The sequence below is a fragment of the Cibotium barometz genome, chromosome 31 (assembly GCF_041138505.1).
Source record: "Cibotium barometz isolate CiBa-2024 chromosome 31, ASM4113850v1, whole genome shotgun sequence".
Lineage (NCBI taxonomy): Eukaryota > Viridiplantae > Streptophyta > Polypodiopsida > Cyatheales > Cibotiaceae > Cibotium > Cibotium barometz.
In genome coordinates, this window is record NC_141076.1 from 23,581,792 (window position 1) to 23,605,990 (window position 24,199).

The window sequence follows — 24,199 nt, forward strand, 5'->3', positions numbered from 1 at the left end:
TATAAAAGTGTTACTTTCATCAAATTTGATTTTTATGCATAAATAGATGCATAAAAGAATTTTTTTAATTATAAAAGTGTTACTTTCATCAAAATTAATTTTTATGCATAAATAGATGCATACAGAATTTTTATATCAAAATAAGAGTTCTCTTTAATCCTATGTTTAAATCCCATGAATATTGGTAAATGAATAAGTAAATACTCTGTGAGAAAATTCTACCGTTTCATATTCTCTAGGATGGTAATGAGAAAACTCAAAAAAACTATCGAAGTTGAAATTTTAGATAAATGATTAAATTATTCCTCATAGGAATTTATGATTAGTTTTGAATTCAATTAAGCAAATACTCAATGAATGGAATTCAGTAAAGTAGTAATGGAAATATTACCCTTGGAGAAAGATAGTTCAGGGAGAACCTTTCCAGACTCAAACCCTAAATTAGACTATGACCAAGACATAACTCCTTCGCAGTTTCAAGAAAGACGATGTGACTAGTTCAAGAAAATTCACTCAAATCACCCACCACCGAATTTGAAATCAAGTTAAGACCCTTTGATTCTAATCTGAGGATCAAGGTTACAGAATTCGAGGAATTCTGTTTGGAATTCAGACTTGCAATCAAAAAGTCTTGGGATATGGATTTAAGATATACTCATTGTATTCAAAAGAAACTCAAAACTGAAAACTTGCATAAAAACCCTATTTTCTTAAAGGACTGTCTTACGCGCCAGAATGCTGGAGGGAGCATTTGGTATATGTGTTTTTCTAAGGGAAGTTTAGTTGCAACAGCTGGCGGGGAGTGTTCAAAGGATGGCTCACGCGGCAAAAACCTATCTAGGTCTTGACCAGCCTTGGTATGGTGAAAAATGGTGTGCTTCCGGTGGTACGATGGGTGAGGGCTGACGAAGCAGTCCCTGAGTGAAGTGCCAGGACACCTAAGGAGGATCTTGGAGGGTTCTGACGAGGCGATGCACGGGCTCGCGGTGCTTAGGACACCCATGCGTATGTCGTGGAAGATATATATATGTATGATGATAAAAAATTATTGTAATCTGTTACTGGATCTCGTTGCTGACCAGCTGGTCTCGACGAAGAGTCCAGAGAGTGATACCTGTTTTTGAGAAACAAGAAACTGGATGGAAATTTTGAGTTATGATATCTGTAACCAATAATTGTTTGTCAATGGATTGTTTAATAAGTTAAAGTTTAAAGAGAAGTGTGTGCGTATTTGTATTCTAAAGCAAAAGTTAAGAAAGGCATTCAATTATGGGTGGGTGAGTACTTGATCAACGGCTGTGCCTGATTCAATTAGGAAAAAAGCGTTGATTCCTTCAAGATAAGTCTGTAATAGTTTCCCTTCTATCTGGTTTATTCAGATGAAGCTTAGTTCAGTATCTTGACCTCGTTAGAAAAATTTGTTAAGAAATTCAAAATGGTGGAATTGCCCTATTTTTCGGGCATGGGTAATTTTCCCGGTTTCGATTTTCGGAATGACCACCAGCTTAGTCTCATGCAGACATTTGAGTGGGAAACCCTGCCTCGCGCATGAGGGAGCTGCTTCCGCTGCTGCCAGCTACCGAGAATCCGGTGTGCGGAGGGGGCAGTGGGATCTCACAGTTGGTATCAGAGCGCTGTTGTAAATTTACGTAACAGCAACAGAAATTGCTTAAAATTTTAAAGTAAATCTGGGAAATAATGTTTTCGCTTGTTAATATTATGTTAAATGAACTTCAAAAATTGAAAACTCATAAATTGAATTGGAAATTTATAGATGGATACCCCGAATCTATCTGGCATTCCTGAACTCTCCCAGAGTCAGGGTATGATAGCCTTGGCATTTGAGCACCTCATCAACTCTACTGTGACCTGAGTAAGCAGAGTGAGACTCGTACGTCATTTTGAGAGTCTTTACTTTCCTAATCCTGTAGAGCGACGTCGGTATATGTGGTTCTTTGGAGGATGATATATTAATATCAGTACCAATCAGCGTCAGAGGCTTAGGCAAAATATTTCCTTAGCCATGATTCTGATAAGGCTAGGGCTTGTTGTTCAGCATGTACAACTCTTTAATCATTCACCCAGGAACTTCAGAATTTCATGCCGAGTTTTTAGGCTTCTTAGCCACTTTATCTACATCACCTCTTTCTGTAATGAATCGTGTGTACCATGGCATGTCTTCTTCGTAGTTTCACTTCTTTATGCGTACGCGATTGAGGCAGTGACTTTGGAGCTGTGATGCTCTATGTATATATCGAAAACTTTTGATAATAAATGAGGTTTTGCAAAAAAAAAAATCCAAATTGCTTTCATGATTGTGAATATGGTTGATCTTGTTCAAGAAGTATGATGAAATAATTATTTGTTTAAAGATAAATATCAAAAATTAAATAATCATAAATCTATTGTCAAAGTTAAGCTGACAAAAATCTTGTTTTGTCAAAGTCATGAGGCGCGCGGCCCATGCAAGGCAACCAGATCCTCTAACCGATGACGAAGAGTTAGATCCAGATGTTTGAAAAGCACTACACAAATCCCAACAACCTAGTCGCTTCGAGGGTGAAGAGGAGCAGTTAGGTGAAGTAGTGGAAAAGTGGAATGAGGCTATGGAAGAATACTTTGATGTAACTGGCTACAATGAGAGAAGCAAGATGGCTCTCGCTAGGTTAAATTATTGGTTAAATGGAAGTTCTATCCTTTTGAAGATGCCACCTGGGAGAAAGAAGCCGAACTATTGTGGGATTACCCCCAGTTTGCGAGATGATGACATCTCGCGTTTTTCAAGTGGGAGAGAATGTAAGATTCCTCCCCAGCCTCTCAAGAAGTCCAGTATCTTCCCGTGTAATCAAATTCCTCTTCAGAAATATAAAAGATCTTGTTTCTACCTGTTTTGGCCTAGAGAGAGAAAATCTTCTAGAGAGAGGTGATTAAGTTTTAAATATTTTTTGATGGAAAAATATCTCATCTTATTAAAATAAATTTCCCCAAAATAGAAGTTCAAAAAGAATTTCAGAAGGTGCATTAGAAATAAATTATAATCTTTTCAAAAGGCCTTATCCTAAGGGTCCAGATTTTTGAAAAATTTTAAATTAAGGTTCCTATGGACCAATAAGATTAATCCAAATATAGGGAGGAGGTAAATTGAAGAAATAAATAAAATCTCCCAAAAAATGAGTAAATACTCACATAAGATGAAGAGTGGACTAAGGACCAAAGGAAATACTAAAAAAATAAATTAAGATGAAGAGTGGACTAAGGACCAAAGGAAATACTAAAAAAATAAAATTTTGACACCTCAGAGTGGGGGTTCTCCCTCATGAAGTAGGTGCCTTTTCCCATCATTTCTTTTGAATTTTAAATCAATAAAATTAGATATTTCATCCCTCCTCTCTTCTAATTCAAAATTGGATCCAAAAAGTGAACTAAACTGACCCAAAATGGTCAAAAATTGACCAAACTGATCTGGAAAATTCTAGAATCAGTTTGCTTGGTTAGAAGCTCACTTTTTCCTAGAAATAGAAGCCTCCCCCTTTATAGAAGCTAAATAGTGTTTTATGCAGTATTACTCTACTCCTCCCCAGAGCCAAAAACAGTGAATTTATTGATAATTCATTAGTTTTTGACCATTTCCTCTTCAAAAGAATTGGTGGCCACTCTTGGTGCAAACAAGAGTAGATCCCTCAAACCATCAAGCCAAAGAAAAGCTCACAGAAATTCATGTAAGCTAGAAATCCTACTTTTTCTTTATTCCATTTAATCGTTTTCTAATTTTTATTTTCTTTAAAATAAAAAATGATGTTATGCCTTGTTGGAAAGGCTTTCCTCCTCTCTTCATTCTTGAATTCAGCCTTTCTTTATCCTAGATATGTAATCAAATTCTTAGAATTAAACTTTTCATATTGTTTATATTTAAAAAGTGAAATTTTACTAGTTTAGAATGCTTTAAACCATTTAGGATAATTTCTAAGTAACTTGAGAATGAAAAAATTTGAAAAATGGTCAGCCATACAAAGGAGATTATGGCAAAATTTTCTTAAATTTTGTGAAATAAGTTTTATCTTTTATTATTCAAAAAGAGTAATCCCCACCATTTGTGTATTCTAAAAGTGTTATTTTCATTCTATGCATAGAAAAATGCATATTAGAAATATTTTTATTATAAAAGTGTTATTTCCATTAAAATTAATTTCTATGCATAGAAAGATGCATATTGGAGAATTTATTATTATTATAAAAGTGTTACTTTCACCAATATTGATTTTTATGCATAAAGTGATGCATAAAAGATTTTTTTAATAAAAGTGATACTTTCATCAAAATTAATTTTTTATGCATAAATAGATGCATAAAAGAATTTATTTATTATAAAAGTGTTACTTTCATCAAATTTGATTTTTATGCACAAATAGATGCATAAAAGAATTTTTTAAATTATAAAAGTGTTACTTTCATCAAAATTGATTTTTATGCATAAATAGATGCATAAAAGAATTTTTTATTATAAAAGTGTTACTTTCATCAAAATTAATTTTTATGCATAAAAGGATTTTCTTTTATATAAAAGTGTTATTTCCATAGAAGTTGGATTTTATGCATAAATAGATGCATATATAATTTTCATATCAAAATAAGAGTTCTCTTTAATCTTATGTTTAAATCCCATGAATATTGGTAAATGAATAAGTAAATACTCTGTGAGAGAAAATTCTACCGTTTCATATTCTCTAGGATGGTAATGAGAAAACTCAGAAAAACTATCGAAGTCGGAATTTTAGATAAATGATTAAATTATTCCTCATAGGAATTCGTGATTAGTTTTGAATTCAGTTAAGCAAATACTCAATGAATGAAATTCAGTAAAGTAGTAATTGAAATATTATTACCCTTCGAGAAAGATAGTTCAGGGAGAACCTTTCCAGACTCAAACCCCGATGAATTAGACTATGACCAAGACATAACTCCTTCATCAGTTTCAAGAAAGACGATGTGACTAGTTCAAGAAAATTCACTCAAATCACCCACCGAATCTGAAATCAAGTTAAGACCCTTTGATTTTGATCTGAGGATCAAGGTTACAGAATTCGAGGAATTCTGTTTGGAATTCAGACTTGCAATCAGAAAGTCTTGGGATAGGATTTAAGATATACTCATTGTATTCAAAAGAAACTCAAAACTGAAAACTTGCATAGAAACCATGTTTTCTTAAAGGATTGTCTTACGCCAGAATGCTGGAGGGAGCATTTGGTATATGTGTTTTTCTAAGGGAAGTTCGGTTGCAACAGTTGGCGGGGAGTGTTCAAAGGACGGCTCACGCAGCAAAAACCTACCCAGGTCTTGACCAGCCTTGGTATGATAAAAAATGGTGTGCTTCCAATGTACGATGGGCGAGGGCCGATGAAGCGGTCCTTGAGTGAAGTGCCAGGACACCTAAGGAGGATCCTAGAGGGTTCTGACGAGGCGATGCACGTGCTCGCGGTGCTTAGGACACCCATGCGTATGTCATGGAAAATATATATATATATGATGATAAAAAATTATTGTAATTTGTTGTTGCTGACCAGCTGGTCTCGACGGAGAGTCCAGAGTGATACCTTGTTTTTGAGAAACAAGGAACTGGATGGAAATTTTGAGTTATGATATCTGTAACCAATAATTGTTTGTCAATGGATTGTTTTATAAGTTAAAGTTTAAAGAGGAGTGTGTGTGTATCTGTATTCTAAAGCAAAAGTTAAGAAAGGCATTCAATTATGGGTGGGTGAGTACTTGTCTGGTTTTACCAATTCCAGTGGTTGGGCGGTGGCTAACCCATGGGCTGGAATCAGTAGAGTTTTAATAATAAAATTGATTAATAGGAATATGCTTAGAACTCGAATAGTTAATAATAACCTAAAGACTTCTCAAATTAATAGATCAAGAGCTGTGCTTGATTCAATTAGGAAAAAAGTGTCGATTCCTTCAAGATAAGTCTTTAATAGTTTCCCTTCTATCTGGTTATTCAGATAAAGGCTAGTTCAGTATCTTGACCTTGTTAGAAAAATTTGTTAAAAAAGCGTCGATTCCTTCAAGATAAGTCTTTAATAGTTTCCCTTCTATCTGGTTATTCAGATGAAGGCTAGTTCAGTATCTTGACCTTGTTAGAAAAATTTGTTAAAAAATTCAAAATGGTGGAATCGTCCCCGTTTTCTCCGGGCATGGGAAATTTTCTCGGTTTTGGTCTTCAGAATGACCACTAGCTTAGTCTCGTGCCCATACATTCGAGGGCAAGGCCCTGAGTGGGAAACCCTGCCCCGCGCATAAGGGAGCTGCTTTCGCTGCTGCTGCTGCCAGCTACCAGGAATTCGGTGTGTGGAGGGGGCAGTGGGATCTCACATAGCCAGTAGTAGTACTCCGGATGGAAGATGATTTCAAAGGTGCTTATCCAATGTTGCTCGACAGACCCTGGCTCTGTCAAGCACACATTAAGCAAGACTGGGATGCGGATATAATCACTATCCGTCGTGGGAAGAAGAAGATCAAGATCTATGTCGCTAATAGGTGGAAAGTGGAAAAACCAACCCGGCCAGAAATAGCTGAAGGGATCAACATGCTGGAAGGTCTAGACTTCGATGAGGAAGAGGAATATCTCTAGCAGAATGCTAATTTGATCAATCTATTTGAAGTAGATGTAGTCCCAGATCATGGACAAATATCAACCCTACACTCCACACATAAATGAGGACTTCAAAAACAAAAGTTTGCTTCAAGGATGGAAGGAGATCGTTTAGAGAAACCAGAAGATTTCTATGAGGCTCTAGCAAAGGAAGGCATTACTCCAAGCGTGCAAGATGATTGTAGCAGAAAAAGCTTTTGACACAGATCAAGCACCCCAAGAGAGTCAAAGAAGATGAATTGACAGAGATGAACTTGGGAATTGATGATGACCCCAAGATAGTCAGCGTCAGTCCAAAGCTGGAAAATGAGTTTTGCGGGAAATTCCAGGAGCTACTCACTTCCTTCAAAGATGTCTTTGCGTGGAGCTACACCGACATGAAAGGGATTGATCCCAGCTTCTAACAACACCGGATCAACCTTAAAGAAGATGCCATCCCTATCCGGCAACAAAGATACCAGATGAACCCAAACTATGCCAAAAGGGTGAAGGAAGAAATAGATAAACTCCTCCAAGTTGGGTTCATATACCCAATTGATCGAGCCACATTCTATCACTGATCATGATCGTCCCCAAGAAAAACCAAAAGTTAAGGGTCTGTGTAGATCACTGGAAGCTAAATGCTGCTACCATTTCAGATCCTTTTCCCTTGCCATTCACGGATTCTTTGCTTGATGCAGTATTAGGCCCCACGAGATGTACTCATTGCTAGATGGGTTTAGTAGATACAACAAGGTTGTTCAAATGGCTCTGGAAAATCGGGAGAAGACCACCTTCATCACAGAATGGGGAGCCTTTGATCAAATGTCATGACCTTTGGTCTGAAAAATGCTCCTACTACATTTCAACGAATGGTTCAAGAAATCTTTGCTGATTTTCTCACCTCCTTTATGAGGGTACTCATTGATAACTTTAGTGTTTTTAGCAAAATAACACAACATTTGATGCACCTGCAACTCTATCTGGCCAAATGCATACTTTCCAGATTAAGCCTGAATCCAACAAAATGTGTTTTTGCTGTCCAAAAAGCGGAATGCTATTAGGCCACATCATTTATAAAGAAGTAATAATAGTCAACCCAGATAAGGTCAAGGTGATCCGTAAAGCCCCAACTCCAACAAATGACAAAGAGCTAAGAAGATTTCTGGGGGACAAGTAAGATGGCATAACAGAATGCTCAGATACCTCGCTCATGTAGCAGTCCCTTTGAATCAACAAATGGTCCATTTCAAAAAACCTCTCACAAAGCAATCAAGGTAGGTTTCTTTCAATTGGATACCGAAATGCGACATTGCATTCCGGCACCTCAAGCTTATGCTATCTAGCCTATTGTCCAAGACCCAAACTGGGAACTGTCGTTTCATGAGTGTAGCAGGAAAATTGGCTAGATGGATACTAATACTCCAAGAATTTGACTTCACAATAGTCCACACACCAAGTGCCAATCATACAGTAGCGGACTGTCTTTCCCGCTTGGAGTCCGGAGAACTCCCAAGTGGAGTAGCAGATGATCTACCAGATGCTGGGCTGTTCACAAACTGATGCAGCCATCCCAATTCCCCAAACATGGTATGATGAAATGCTAACATTTGTTGCCATAGGTCTGATGCAATGATTTGTCCAGGGATCAATGGAAGCGGATTGTTCTCCATAGTAGGCATTTCCAAGTCATAGCTGGTCAGCTATACAACAAAGGGATTGACCAAATACTCTATCACACGAGTAGGAAGTTGTGCTCAAAGAAGCTCATCAAGGGATGAGCGGACGAAGGACAATTCGCCGAAGATATCACCGAAAGGAAAATCCTTCAAAGCAGGACCACAGTACTTGGTGATGCCTACAACTGGGCCACATAGTGTGACATTTGTCAACGTCTTGACTAGCCAACAGATAGGGATAGAATGCCACACAATCCGGTACTCCCATTAGAACCATTCCAAAAACGGGGCCTCGACTTTGTTGGGTCATTCAAGCCTCCAGCCCGTTTTACCACGGTCACAAGTATATCCTAGTAGCCACAGATTACAGCACCAAGTGGGTAGAAGCTTGTGCTCTCTAGGATAACATAACACAATCAACTGTAAAATTTCTCTATGAGATGATCATCATTCATTTCGGATGTCCCATCGAGTTGATTAGTGACCAAGGTAAAGACTTTGTCAATGACGGACGAAGGACAATTCGCCGAAGATATCACCGAAAGGAAAATCCTTCAAAGCAGGACCATAGTACTTGGTGATGCCTACAACTGGGCCACATAGTGTGACGTTTGTCAACGTCTTGACTAGCCAACAGATAGGGATAGAATGCCACACAATCCGGTACTCCCATTAGAACCATTCCAAAAACGGGGCCTCGACTTTGTTGGGTCATTCAAGCCTCCAGCCCGTTTTACCACGATCACAAGTATATCCTAGTAGCCACAGATTATAGCACCAAGTGGGTAGAAGCTTGTGCTCTCTAGGATAACATAACACAATCAACTGTAAAATTTCTCTATGAGATGATCATCATTCATTTCGGATGTCCCATCGAGTTGATTAGTGACCAAGGTAAAAACTTTGTCAATGATGTCATCAAACAGCTCGTCACCCAACATCTCATCATCCATAAACAATCCACAGTGTACTATCCCCAAGCCAATGGTCAAGCATAATCAACCAACAAAATTCTCAAAAATATTCTCACAAAATTGGTCAATGAAAATCACAATGACTTCAGCTTTATGGGCTTTCCGCACAGCATACAAAATCTCTACTGGAATGACTCCATTCAAATTAGTATATGGCACAGAAGTAGTCATCCCAATGGAATTCCTAGTACCAAGTCTCCGTGTTACTATTTTAGAAAATTTAATCCCAAAAGAATCCCTACAGCATCACCTAGATCAACTCCTTGCCTTGGATGAAGCACGCTTCCAAAGTTTTTTCGTCTCACCAAGGTCATCCAAAAAAGAAGGAAGAAATGGGTTGACCGTCACTCCAAGTTTTAGATATTCAAAGAAGAAGATCCAGTTCTCTTATATTAGTCTCAAATGGGACCCCATCTCGAAAGATTAAAGCTCCAGTGGACAGGACCATTCTGGATTGTCAAAAAATTCTATGATGTCACTTTTCTCGGCACACTCAACGATGAGCAATTTCAGAACCCAGTCACAAAACGACTACCACCTGCGGCCCTACCACACGCCAATGCCATCAAATCCATTCATCAATGCAACAACCCCATTAATCCACTACCTGAGTGTCCATCACCTCGATAACATCACTCCTCTCCAAACAATCATGGAAGATTCACCTCAAGTGCTCACGGACATAATACAGTTCCATCAAGAATCAACATTAACTCCGCGCCAATGCTACGTGGTAACTCTTTTTAAACCTCCATAGGATACAACTATCTTTGTTTATTTGCATACAGTAACCCTTTCCACCCCCGCAAGCTATAAGACCTCACCTCCAACCATCCTTACATTCTCTCTTCCCTTCCATTTTCTTTGCACACAGTTAGGAAGAATACCATCTATGTCACCAAGAGCCACATTCCCACTCTAGACAATCTCACCCCCAAACCTACAACTAAAGTACCACCTGAATGTACACCCACCCCTCCTGTGAAGAACCCCACACTTCCCACATCTCAGAGCCCATAGCTTCTTCTTCTATTCTTCCCCCAAGCCACACTTACCATCACCCTAAAAAGAAACCCACCACATACGGAGGCCATCCACATCTCAAAGTAGTTTCTTCAATGAAGGACAACCATCAAGAGACACTAGGCAGTATCCTTAAAACAAAGGGATAGGTGTTATATGTACATTATGTGGGCTATGTTATATGCACATTATGTGTGCATATACTAGGAGGCTAACCCACATTAGGCTTGTGAGCATGGGAGCATGGGAACAAGCTTTAGTGGAGCATGGGTTAGGACTAACCTTAAGGGTTAAGGTTAGGGTCAGGCATCCAAGGGTCACACATGGGAAATGGAGAGTCAAGAGTCACTCGAGGGCCCTCCTATATAATAGGGGCACGGGGCACACTCAAGGGAGGCTTGGGGACTTGGAGGCTTATGCTATGGTCTCTTGTGTAGAGGTCCATATCTACTCACCTCCTCTACCTTGATGTCCCATACCATCAAGAGGTATAACTCCAATCCAATAGCATGTAGCTATAGTGTGAAATGGTTATGATGTATTTCATTTATAATTCATGTGTGCATCCCTTGGGCTTGGGGGTGGTTGGGTGGTTGAGTTTATGCCTGATTTATGCATGTTTATGCATAACAATTATCTAGAGAGATCTTAGGGTTTTAACAATAAGCCACCAGCAACCAGAAAGAAAACCATTTTTCTCACCACACTGGAGATCAAGGCATGTGAAGTACAAAAACTCACTTCTGGATACCCCGATAGTCAAAGTTCGAATGACAAAGATAGTTACCATGAAAGGAAATGGCAAAGAAACCAGCAACCTACACGAGGAAGATACATTACAATGACACCACCAAAACTATACAGAGAAGAAAGTATGGGTCTGAACGTACCAACAACACTATAATCTCTGAACAACAACACAAGAAGGCTCATATTCAAGGATCATGGGGGTAACTCCTATGTCGCCCATCTCTGTACTCCTACCAGATGTAGCGGGTATATCACTAGAAGAGGTAGAGCCATCCTCACCTCAGTCTGAAGAAATAATCCCCTCACCTACCAACATAAGGAGGCTGCAGGTGTTGGAAGCACTAGAAGATTATTCCACAACTCTCCAGAGCACTATGAGTGACCAACTCCAAAATTGGCTATTCACCATCATGATGTCCTCCAACGAACAGAAGAGCAACAACCAGCAAGAAAGGGATGACATCCACCACTAGCCAAGCAGCATGGGAAGAAGTAAGTACTACCCAGGGATCTTTCTTCTAGATGTCTACTTCTGGGAATCAATCCCCAAAATTCATCTCATGGAAGGTATCCTTCAATTTTCGCCTTTCGGATTTCAAAGTCCAAGATGTACCTGCCATGACCATGACCAAAACTCACCTAAAGGATTAGAAGCAATTAACATTCCAAAAACTATCAACAATTTTGGGTTTGACTCGTCGGATTGGGAATCCAACCCACTGGGTGTGCCAAGTGTTACCCGTAGGCTAAGGGGCTGCCACCACGGACTACCTGTTTCCCCATGGACTAATGACCGTAGTAGCAGCCAATTAGCCGCCCTGCCACAACTGCAAGTCAGCACCATCTGGATGGTAGCTAAAGGTCATTATTACTCAGCAGCGCCTCCTGCATGCCTTGCCGGCGCATCTTACCATCCAGAGGAAATCTTAGTACTGATAGATGCAGCAAAAGCAAGTAGTATAAAATGATGAGTCTTGAGCCTTGCAGAGGCTGGCTGCGCCAATTTTGTATCATTGCTCCTCTTAATACATATATATATTTACAAGACTATTATTCCCTTTTTATCCATTTTAAGTTTCATCGTACACGAGTCATCATGTTATATTTCTGAGTCTTTGATATCTATGTCCGGTTGTTAGTTCCTAAAAATTTTACTTTGTAGTAGTAGTTTTTGTAGTAGTAGTGTGTTTTTTTTTCGCTGCCTGTTGTTAAGTGAGTAGGTAGTTCGAAAGTTGTTCTAGTAACCCATATGTTGTTTTTGTTGCATGATTCAACGGTGCGTTAGTGAGGTGTATATTGCGCACATAACCAGTGAACTTCAGTAGGTTACTAGGAAATAAGCGGTCGATTTCCTCGCTAACACTTTGGGCGACCACAATACTTTTTGCTACTTCTTGTTGCTGCCATTTCGCCTGATGTCTGATTGCCATTGTGTTTGAAGCTCTCCCCCTTGTTTTCAAACCCGTCTCTCATGTCAGCACGACAACGACGCTACTTGGAGTGTAACCAAGCTCGGTAAATCTTCTTTGCCAATCCTGATAACCAGCCCACAAAATTAGAACCAGAAGAACCCGCCTCCCACTTAGAGGAAGAACCACTCACCCCTCATCCCCAAGAATCTGACCGTGAACAATCCGCATCCCACTCAAAAGTAGAACAACCAACTTCCCCCAGCCCAACCTCACCACCACCCTCATAGCTTCATTCCTTCACACTGTGAAGTATCCCAAATTCTCTAGCAAATACCCAAGCCACCATCAAAAGCCTATCTGTAATGAGACAACCTACACCTAGCTTAAAGCCTCATCGACCAAAAACCAATAAGCCTCGTCTCAAGTCAACCACAAGTCTTCATCACTAGTAGGCAGCGATGGGTGCCCAAGTGCCTCTTAGAAGCTCAAGGCTTCCATGAGAGGAAACTCCATCATTTGGCTCCCATGGCATAACCCTCAACACAATTTGCCCAAACCACACCAACCAAGCTAGTACCTGTCCAATTGTGATGAAGTTGGTTTGGTGACCAAACAGGCAAGCAAGTCCCCTCTTTCTCAACTTAATCCTATGGACTTTCCCACACCCAACCCATGGGCACTCAAAAGCTCAATTTTCCTAGCCCTTTCCTCCCCCATAGAGCCTCGTCCATGATGCTCTACCCCACCTCTCAACTTTGTCACCAAACCAAGGGGTAGTGCTACAAATATCAGAGCTTATCCAACCACTCAAAGATAAACTCAAGGGTAAGCTCACAAATCTCGCCAAATGGGTTAGTACAAAACCCTCTTTATGGGTGCTAACCAATAAACACACGTAAATCCTCACCCACATAAGGACCCAAAAAAAAGAGTCTCTTGGTGATTAGGTATATCTAGGTGATTAAGACCATGGGCACAGCTTTTGCCCTTGCCCACACAACACCTGCAATTCTCACAGGGATTTGTCCTATGTGCACACACCACACAACGCTTCATCATCGACAACCATCCAGGTATATCTCTGGATGGGGGGACCATGGTGGGCACAAGCCTGGTCAATGGTATGAAACATCACCTGGATCTTCTTAATCATCCTCGCTTCACTCGAATAATTGTGCTTCATGTCTAATCCATCATATCCATAACTTCTTCTTATGTTCAACATCTCTGGATCCTTCCCACCATCGACTGCCACACTCTTATCAATGTAGGATTGCAGTTCCATGAGCTACCATAATGAATAAGACAAAGCACTAAAAGAAAAAGAGAGAACACCACAACTTGATAACTCAACACCTCCAAGAGCTAAGATACCCATCACGGAGTCTTGACAAAGATGTTAGAGCTTCATGAACATCACCATTGACATACGGCATCTTGGAGCGTAAGCAATTTCCATGTGCATTGCCTCCTTGTCCCTTCGAAATTTCCATCTTGCCACTTGCTTACTAACACCATTGTTTTACTAACCCCTCCTTAATAATACCACCTACCACTTGGATAATGGTCATTAAGTATTCCATGCTAGTCTAGTCATTCAAGTACTCTAACTCCTCTAATGAGGATGTCTAGCCACAAAGGTGACAAAATAGAAAAACACCGAAAACAAAAAAAAGAGTACTACTGGGCATATACAAGAAAGCAAACTCATAAGAGCCCATACGGCTAGCTGGATACTTAATCACCGGTATTCCACTAACTTTTTTCTATCTTCTAACTCCCCCACCCACTCTCATTTTCGGAGAGATAGGAGAACAAACCAAGTGCGACACTTCCCCATGTGCTTCAACAACCTCTTGCCGATAACAAGGACGCAATCGAGTTTAGGAAGGGGAGTATGTTAACCACATATTAGTTAACACATTCCTACGACAACTATGTCCGCACACTTATGTAATGGGCATTCAAACTATATTGTAAATCCCATCATTTGATGAGGAAAATGCCCTAAAGATGTCCCCAAGTATTGAGCTTCGAAGGACAGAGAAGAGGATCTTGGTCAATTGGCCAAACCATAGAGAAACACCATGTAGCTATGTTTTGGGCATCTCGGGTCACTTACTCTCGGGCGCAGCGGCCTAGTGGAAAAAGGCTTGGAACTATAAAAGCCAATTTCTCTTGTTTGTATCTCGTTCTCCCATTTGTGCAATAGAGGTGGAGTTTTCTCTCTCCGTCTCTCTTGCAACTCTAATCTAGCATGTGTGATGTGCTTAGGGTTAGGATTTGGGAGTGATTAGTGCTAATCACTTGTTCTCTCTTCCTTCTTCTCTCCCTCTTGCTTGAGTGATTAGGCTATCAACATGATCGTCTTCCATGGAGATCCCACGGGATCTTCACAAGAGAGTTTGCACCACCCGTTGGATTACAAAAACTGCCTCGAGGTGACGAGTGTGGGAGGATGGCGGTGTGACGAAGGGCTAAGGTGAAGCTCTTGAGCAATACTCGAGCTCGGCAGGGATAGGAGAATTCCCACGACAAGCTAGGGTAAGGTTTCCTTAACAAGAGAGAAGAAGGAGAGGTAAAAGAGGGGAGGCAAGAGAGAGGGCGAGAGAGAGGGGGAGGAGGGGAGATGAGAGAGAGAGAGAGAGAGAGAGAGGGGGGGGGGGGGAGCAAAAGAACAAAAGAGAGAGGGGGGAGGCGAAGGAGAGAGAGAGGAGGAGGAGAGAGAGAGAGAGAGAGAGAGAGAGAGAGAGAGGGAGGCGAAAGAGAGAGGGGGAGCTAAAGGAGAGGGAGGGAGAGGCAAAGGAGTGTGAGGGAGGCAAAGGAGGGTGAGAGAGGTTAAGGAGAGTGAGCCCTTACTTAAGGGCGATCGCTCTTCTCACCAAGGGCAATGTCACCCTTAGTGAGGGGGATTATCCACCCCCCTCACTAAGGGCAACCAATGTCGCCCTTAGTGAGGAGGGGTCGGTTGCCCTTGTTCGCCCTTAAATAATGAGAGGGGTAGGTGAAAGGAAGAGAGGGAGAGGGGAATGCCCTTACTTAAGGTCATGCCCTCACTTCCGTCTCGGTAGCCCTTAGTGGGGTGGGGGTCACTAATAAGGGCAACTAACCCCCCCACCCCACTAAGGGCTACCGAGACGGAAGTGAGGGCATGACCTTAAGTAAGGACATTCCCCTCTCCCTCTCTTCTTTTTGCCTACCCCTCTCATTAAGGGCGACCAAGCCTTCTTCCCTCACTAAGGGCAATCTCCCTTCTCACTAAGGGTGACTGAGAATGAAGTGAGGGCATGACCTTAAGGGATTTCCCCTCTCCCTCCCTTCCTTTTGCCTCCTCCTCTTATTAAGGATGACCTTAATTTAAAGGTTGTTTTTATTAAGAGTAATTTTAATTTTAGTAAGGTTGTTTTAAGGTTAATTTTAATGATGTTAATTTTTTAATTAAAAATTTTTAATTAATTTTTTAAATAAAATATGAAGGAATAAAATAATAATATTTATAATTAAAATAATTTATATATGAGAGTTAGTTATGTAAACATTTATTATTAAATATTCTTATTGAAAATGAAATTTAGATTTTATGTATTGATGACACTATTTATAATGATTGAAGAATGTTTTTATGATTGTTAGAAATAATATATTTTTATTAAAAAATAAATATATTCTTTAAAATTTATTTTAATATGTATAGATTTAGTGTTTAAAATTCAAATTTGTTTTTATTAGTTTGCTATGGGTTTGTGAAATTTTTTGAGTTGATTTTTGTGAGATATAGTACTTTACAAATAGAGATCTCTTTCTCTTATATCTTTTTTTAGTTTGTGTTTTTGTTTATTATTGGCATGGGGGAGAACAAAATATTTCACATTTTTGTAGAAGATTTAGAGAGTGATCCTATTGTTAATAGTGTGTAGGGATGTTTTTATATTAATAAACCTGATGATTATGTTGGAATGTTATCTACTCTTTCTGGATTGAAGATTTTTGCAATCAAACCTTATATCTATCAAATTAGATGTATCTGCTGGAGAGGAACCATGTTATATCTTTGATAAATATATTACAATAGAATACTTTGTTGTTCCAATAATAGGAGAGTCAAGCAACATTACAGCAAGCACACAAAAGCAAGCCATTATTGATCTTACACAATAGATTCTCTCCCACAGGCACACCCTATCGAAAGAGTATGGTAAAATACTTATTATCTGAGGAATCTCATGTAGGTGTTCTTCATAGAATGATATTAGCATGCATGCATATTGAAAAGGTGGAAGAGATTCCTCAAATTTACAATGGCAATGTGGCTTTTGAGTTACCCCGCTGAAAGTACATGATCCTTTAGCCTCTCCCAATGCAAGGAATGGAGCAAGCACATGCTGGCCATTGTTAGGTGAAATCTGCAGAGTCGCGTAAAGTTTCCCAGAGTAGTCCGAAAGTGTGGAGGCTTGTCTGAGTGTACTTATGCCTTGTATGGAAGCAAGACTATGAATGGTGCACCGAATACAACATCATGGATTGGTGAGGTAATCTTAGCTCAATTTTAATAAACCTTGATTAATAAGAGTATTTATTGGGACTTGATATTTGAAGCATAGAGGACAAAATCTTTTTCTGAGGTATGCTTTTAAAATCATCCCACGTTTGGGTGTTCCGATCCAAGTGATTTGTCTCGTAGTGGTTCCTCCATGCTACTTTGGCTGTCTCTACGATCTTTAGCTTGGCAAGAGCCACCTTAATTTTTTCATCGCACCCTGTGACATCGAAGTACTCTTCCATAGCTTTGATCCACTTTTCAACTACAGTCTCACCTAAGTGTTCCCCTTCACCCTTGAAGGGACCTCGCTGAGATCTATGTAGAGCTTTACGAACGTTAGGGTCAAGCTCATCCTCATCTGCCTGGGATTTGGCTGTCTACCACGATGCACACGTCTCATGATTCTACCAAAACGATTCATTGTTAAATTTTCTATTCAACTTCGTTCCAAGATTCTAAGACTTAAGAAGTTCAAAAATAATTCCTTCAAACAAGTAATCGTTTTACTATAGATCCAACTAATTTTGGGGTTCCTTAAAGTTTGTTCAACCCTCATAGAATCCCGAGATAAAAATCCCTTCTATAGGAAGAAATATACAGAACTCATCAACATCAGAAAACAGATCATTCATATCCTTAACACAATAATGGTCCATCAGACCAGTAATTTCTTATTAACATCTGAACATTCCCCGCGGGAATTTCGTTTATACAGGTTCTCAATTTGTCATTCCACAATTGGGTCCACTGGGTCAAAGGTCAAGCTACAAACAATCTGTCAACAAGATCCACTAATCTTATAGTGATCTGCTGAAAGTCTTGATTGTCTACCAAGCTACTAACATCATTACTGGAATTCTCTCCATTCAACATTATCATAACTTATTCAACTCATCTACTTTCAATCGGAATTCAAAAAATCATCATCCTTCAATTAGAATCCAAATCAATTCATCAATTTTCAACCAAAATTCTAAAATCATATCAACCAGCATTCATCATCTAGGATAGCATTTTTTCTCATAACTTCAAGGTCTTAGATTCATATATATTGTCACTATATAGCTACAATTATACCCACGATATATACGGGCTCTCACAGTCCTTGGTGTTATAAGGCAAATGTCGTCATATTTAGGCCTCAAGCAAGTCGAGGATTCCACACAATTACCGTACTTCCATCTAAAAACCCAATTTCCAATTTATGAATTTCCATTCTAAATATCAACTCGTACGAATTTCAACACACAATTTCAATCTTTTACTGATAACTCATAAATTTTTGACATTTCTTGCTTCTTGGTTTATCAACTTCAACCAAATTACTCTGCTACCAACTTGTGAGATCCCTGCCCTCTCTGTGCATCAAATTCTGGAGTGCAAGCAGCGAAAGTAGCAACCTCATGCGCAGGGTGGCAGAGCTTCCCACTCGAGGCCTCACCCAAACGAATGTTTGGACAAGAGACTAATCCCTCGATTCTTCCAAAACCGAGGGAACCTGTGAAAAAACTTCCCTCGCCCAGAAAGCATAGGCGATTCCTCCAAGAAAATCTTCTAACGTAGTCAAGAGCCTTAACTTCCTTTGTATTCTGACCGAACCCGTGGGTCACATGGTCGGATCAAAGGAGGAACTTGCACTTGGTTCATAGAGACCAATGCTTTTTTACCCATCAAAAGAGGCACAGCCGTTGATTCTTTTTCATAGAACAAGAATTATCCCGTGACTTACTTCAACTATCGTAAATTGAACAAAATTGAATTTTATTATAGGAATCTATCAATCCAGCCTAACCCCATCTAATCCCATGGGTTAGCCAACCACCCCCAACCACTGTATTGATAGGATCCATTATAAAAATTTGGTTATGCTTTGTCCCGCGGGTACCAAGGAAAAGAGTTCCCAGGCTCTCACCACTTACTTACACATCCAATATGAAATTGCCTTTTTCTTAGATTCAACTATTTCCAAACAAAATTGCAATAAAACCACAGTGTTTCCATCATAATCTCAGTATTCCATTTCCAGGGTCCAAATTCTAACTTTTCCACTTTCCAACCATAAAATCCAAATTTCGGTCATTCCTTCCTCTGCGTACCTATGGCATCATCAGCAACCGAACGCTCACCACCTGGTCAGTCCCTCTAGGCGGCTCACCTAGTACTTCACTCAGAGGCCTTTTCAATAGTACCTAGCTCATAGTATCCAGGTGTATAATCTCATAAAATCCATATGGACTCTCCGTTGAAGATCAGCTAGATCAACCAACGAGATCCAGTTTTATCAAAAAGAGCTATGGACTCATTCGTTGAAGACCAGCAAGGCCAACCAACCAGATCCATGCCTGTGTTCACAAAACAACTCCAACTCAATGTTCCATTTCTTCTGCAATGCACGCTTGGGTATCCTGGGTGACCCAGAGTCCTAGCACCGTAAGGTCAGCACCCTCTAGGCTCCTTGCAAGTGACTTAGCGCTTCACTCATAGGCCGATTCCTTGGCCCCTCATCCACCGTATCGGAAGCTCACCATTTTAACCGAATCGAGGCTAGTCAAGACCTCGGGCACCTTGCCACATGAGACGTCCTTCTTTGACTCTCCATCAGCTGTTGCAACATTTTTCACTTCGATCCCCACAACCTCATTCCATAAGATAGTCAAAATGCTTCCCCAACATTCTTGACGTAAAACAATCTTTAAAAAAAACAAGTTTCATATGCAAATACAGTTTCCAAACAAAATTCCTATCTTTTCATATTCCTCATCATTTCTCTTTAGATGCTCTCTTAACCATCCGCTAGGGTGAGTCATCCCATATTCCATATCATTTCACATCATTCCTCATTATTTCTCATCATCCCACATCATTCCACACATCACCCCACATTATTCCACACATCAATCCACATCATCCACACAACAACCACATCAATCCTCATCAATCCACATCACTCCACATCATTCACATCATTCCACACATCAACCACATTAATCCTCATCAATCCACATCACTCCACATCATTCACATCATTCCATGCATCAATATTGCCACATCAACCACATCAATCCTCATCAATCCACACCACTCCACATCATTCACATCATTCCACACATCAATCCACATCAATCCACACATCAATCCACATCAATCCTCATCAATCCACATCACTCCACATCATTCACATCATTCCACACATCAATCCACATCAACCACATCAATCCTCATCAATTCTCATCACTCCACACATCATTCATATCATTCCACATATCAATCCTCATCAATTCAATTTCTACAAACAAGATGATCTCTTTTCACTTTGAGCGAATCAGGTTTTATTATCAACTTTCCTTGATTTAGTTATCAGAATCTTTGTTCCACAATCAACCAAGTTAAAAGTATAGTTACTCTACTTTTCATGTTGATAGAACTTTTTAAGTCTTGGCCATTACTTGGTTCAGTTAAAGGTATCTTTTTCTCGACTCAATTCAATTAAGTCTAGATTTTCGTTCTCTTTTGGATCCTCCATCCTTTCAAAAGAATTTCAGATTCCTTTTCCTCCAGAGAATCCAGGAATAAATCAATCACAAGTATTTACATTCATCCAACTAAGCATGTTTCTGGTCTTTTTTTGGGAAATCCTTATCCCGTTTTCAGAGTGTACTTAAGATTCTATTTCTCAAGAATCTAGACGTATACTTCATAATTCCAAAAGTTAATTATGTTCGTGATTCCTCTTTCTGATTAAAAATTTATCCATGTTTTCTCGATGCATTCCTATGAATATTTTCACGTTCTTATCTCAATTTTCTCAAAATGAAATATACCTAGTATTCCTCTTTTTTGAATAAAAGATTTATGCATACATCCTTATGGGATTTACAAAATTAATTATACCCATAATCAATCTTTCAGCATAAAACATTTATGCACACATACTAATTCATTTTTATCTAAATGAATTATATTAATAATCCTTTCCATAATTCTCATAAATTGAATGAATCTAGAAAAATTTGTGCATAACCTTCTTTATTTTTCCAGTAAATGAATAATGCTCAAAACTCCACTTTTAGCATAAAATTTATTATGCGTAAATTCATTTCCTAATGATAAAAATTTTGCCATAGCTTCCCCACACACTTTTAATATAAAAATTAGTTTATGCATAAACCTAAGCATAAACATAAACTTTACTTCATCTAAACAATAACATAAATCGAGAAAGGCATGGTTTAAAGAGGAAACCCATAAAATAAAATGCTTCCCAAGCATGAGAGAGGTTGGGAAGAAGATTAACATCAAAAAGAGAGAATAAACATCATTATTTAGGCTTACCCTTGGTTTGCTTGATTCTTTACCTTGCAAAAGTTGTGTAGCCTTCAAAGAAGAGGCTTGGCCACCAAGAAAAGAGGGTAATCTTCAAGAGAAGAAGAGGTTTAGTGAAGCACCAAAGCTTCACAATGGAGAGGCAAGGAAGAGGGAAGATGAAAATACACTAAAATGAAAATTACACTAGCATGGAATTACTCTAAGATGAAAATAAAAAGTAATGGGGGTCTATTTATAGGTGAGGGAGGCCACTAACCAAATCCAAGTGGGATCTAGAGGCTTCCAGCTTCAGTTTGATCCAATTTGGACAAATTTTAGACTAGTGCCCAGTTTTTTATCTAGTTTGGAACAGGAGAGATGAGAGATGAAATATCTAGCCACTTTATGATTTTTTTGAATTAAAAAATCCCCTTTAATGTGATTTCTAGGTGCCTCCTTGATGAGGGATCTTCTCTCTCATGAGGTGTCACAAGGCCTTCCAAAAGTCTCCTTTAAATATTTGAAACTCATAATTATTGCATCTTCACCTCATGTGAGCCTTTCTTTATTATTTTTTGTGGATAATTTTAAATTTTTTTATTTTTCTTTAATTTTTATTTTCGACCTTAATGGATAAGGATATCACATTTTTAAATTCAAAATAATTTAATAAGGCTTAGAACTTTGAACTAGGGGACTCCTTGGTTCACCCACCGTCCAAATCTAATGCAACTTAGGAATTTTTGATTAAAATTCTGTTTCAGGGGATCACTTCCTATTGGCTAGAAGAAAATACTTATCCAAAAATATCTCAAAATTGTATTATCTCTCTCTAGAATATTTTCTCTCTCTCTAGACTAAAACAAGGTCAAATAAGATCTTTTTTCCTTTTTGAAGGAGGGATGATTACAAGAGACTGAAGGGGAGGTTCTTATATCTTTACATCATCAAAAGCTAGAGGGAGGAGTCTTGCCAAGGATGGTTTGGTGGCCAAGATGGCAAGTGTAAGAAGAGCATCAAGAAAGAGCATCAAGAACTACACAGGCAAGGTGTTCTAACTCCATCTTTCTATGGTATGAGCGAGTGGCCAGGGGGTGAGAGGCGTTAGTTCATGTGGTTTTGTAACAACAACATGGATCATACTTGGAGAGTATATAATACTATCTGTTATCAATCATCTGATAGACTCTCGATTATATGGCCACTTGGACGAGGTACAAACCTTATTGTGGATGAGATCCAAGCATTAGAGGCTGGTGGATTTGTGTTGCAAAAGGAACTACACTAAGAAGTAAATGATGCATCCCATCGGCGGCAGCAGTCAACAAAGTACAGAAGTGGCATATCAGATATGGCGGCCAAGAGAATAAATTCGACAATTTCAAACATAGCTACAGTCTTTGAGCATTTGGTCATTAAGCCAGGTAGATGAAAGTTTTAGTAATTAAGACCAAGGAATCACTACTACTATTTAGTGAAAAAAACAAGGTAACTATGGGAAATAATCCATCATGCACATGTCCCAATTTTCAAATCAAGGTAGGAACTAGCAGACCATATTATGCATGCAAGAACCTTTATTTTGTTTACTTGCATATTTTTTGGGTTAGATGCAAACCATAATATCTTTATACATCAACCCACTCTAAAAAAGGAGGACCTAATGAGAATGTTCATGGTAGGAGAAATTTTTTAAAAAAAAGGACCTCTAGGTTTATAACATTGTACTGTTGTTTTGAAAATGTCCTTCATTTTGTGATAATGAAATGTCCTCTTTCTCATGGTTCTATCAAAAAGGGCCCGCTGATTGTAGGAAGGCCTATGCAATGGGTCATATCATGGCCCCGACTTGTGCATGCCATGGTTCCCCCATCTAAAAATGTACTGATGATGAGGCTCAATGCAGGTTCGTGAAGGAAAAGTGTCTATGTCTATATTACATGCAAAGCCTATGGATATACTACAAGTGGCATACATGGGCATCGGGAAAAAAGTAGACTCATAAAGGTGGGCCCATGTAGAAGCTTCTTTTAGTGAAAACTCATAAAGGTGGGCCCATGTAGAAGCTTCTTTCAGTGAAAACTCCATAAAGGTAAGCCCATGTAGAAGCTTCTTTTTTCGGTGAAAACTCCATAAAGGTGGGCCCATGTAGACGCTTTTCAGTGAAAACTCCAACACTGCTTTCTTTGACAATTATTTGTTTTGCTTTCTTTGGCTCTTACGCATGGTTTGAGAGAAGCTATTTTTAGCTAATGTATAACAAGACTGACCAATAAGGCAGTTTGTGACTGAGATTGTGGTGTCTAACTATAAAGATGGAAGAATTAAGGACACCCTGTATGGCAAGGACATTGGTAAGTTGCGAATCATGGGTGGCTTGTTGGACATGCCCAAATGCATCTGAGTACATTTTAAGCCTCTTTTTAAAGTGTTGGTGGGCTGGCTATTCGGCCCACTTTCTTGAAGCATGGCAATGTTGACGAGAAGAATGGAAGTAATATAGAGATGTTGCGGCTTGTGGGTGAAATGTTGGAATGCCGGGTTATGGGCAGTGCAGCTTTGCTGATGGCTATTTGCGCATCTCTAATCGCTTAATTAATGTGGGTGTAGGCAAGGTTTGTGCCTTCAAGGGAGATGCAGAGTGCAATTAATGAAGTCACTGCTTTCTATGGAGATCGACATTGGGCATGAAGGCTTCTCCAATGGCATCTTCCCAGCGTGTCGGTGGCACAGATGGAATGCTAGTAGCTCTTGTGAGAATGCAGATGCCAAAATCATGAGTCATGGATGGGAAGAGGGCTAGATAGAGAAAGAATGAGAAAGGATGAGACTCAATGAAAGAAGAAGAGGCAAGACAACTAAAAGCATATAAAGTGTTGGCATGGGGC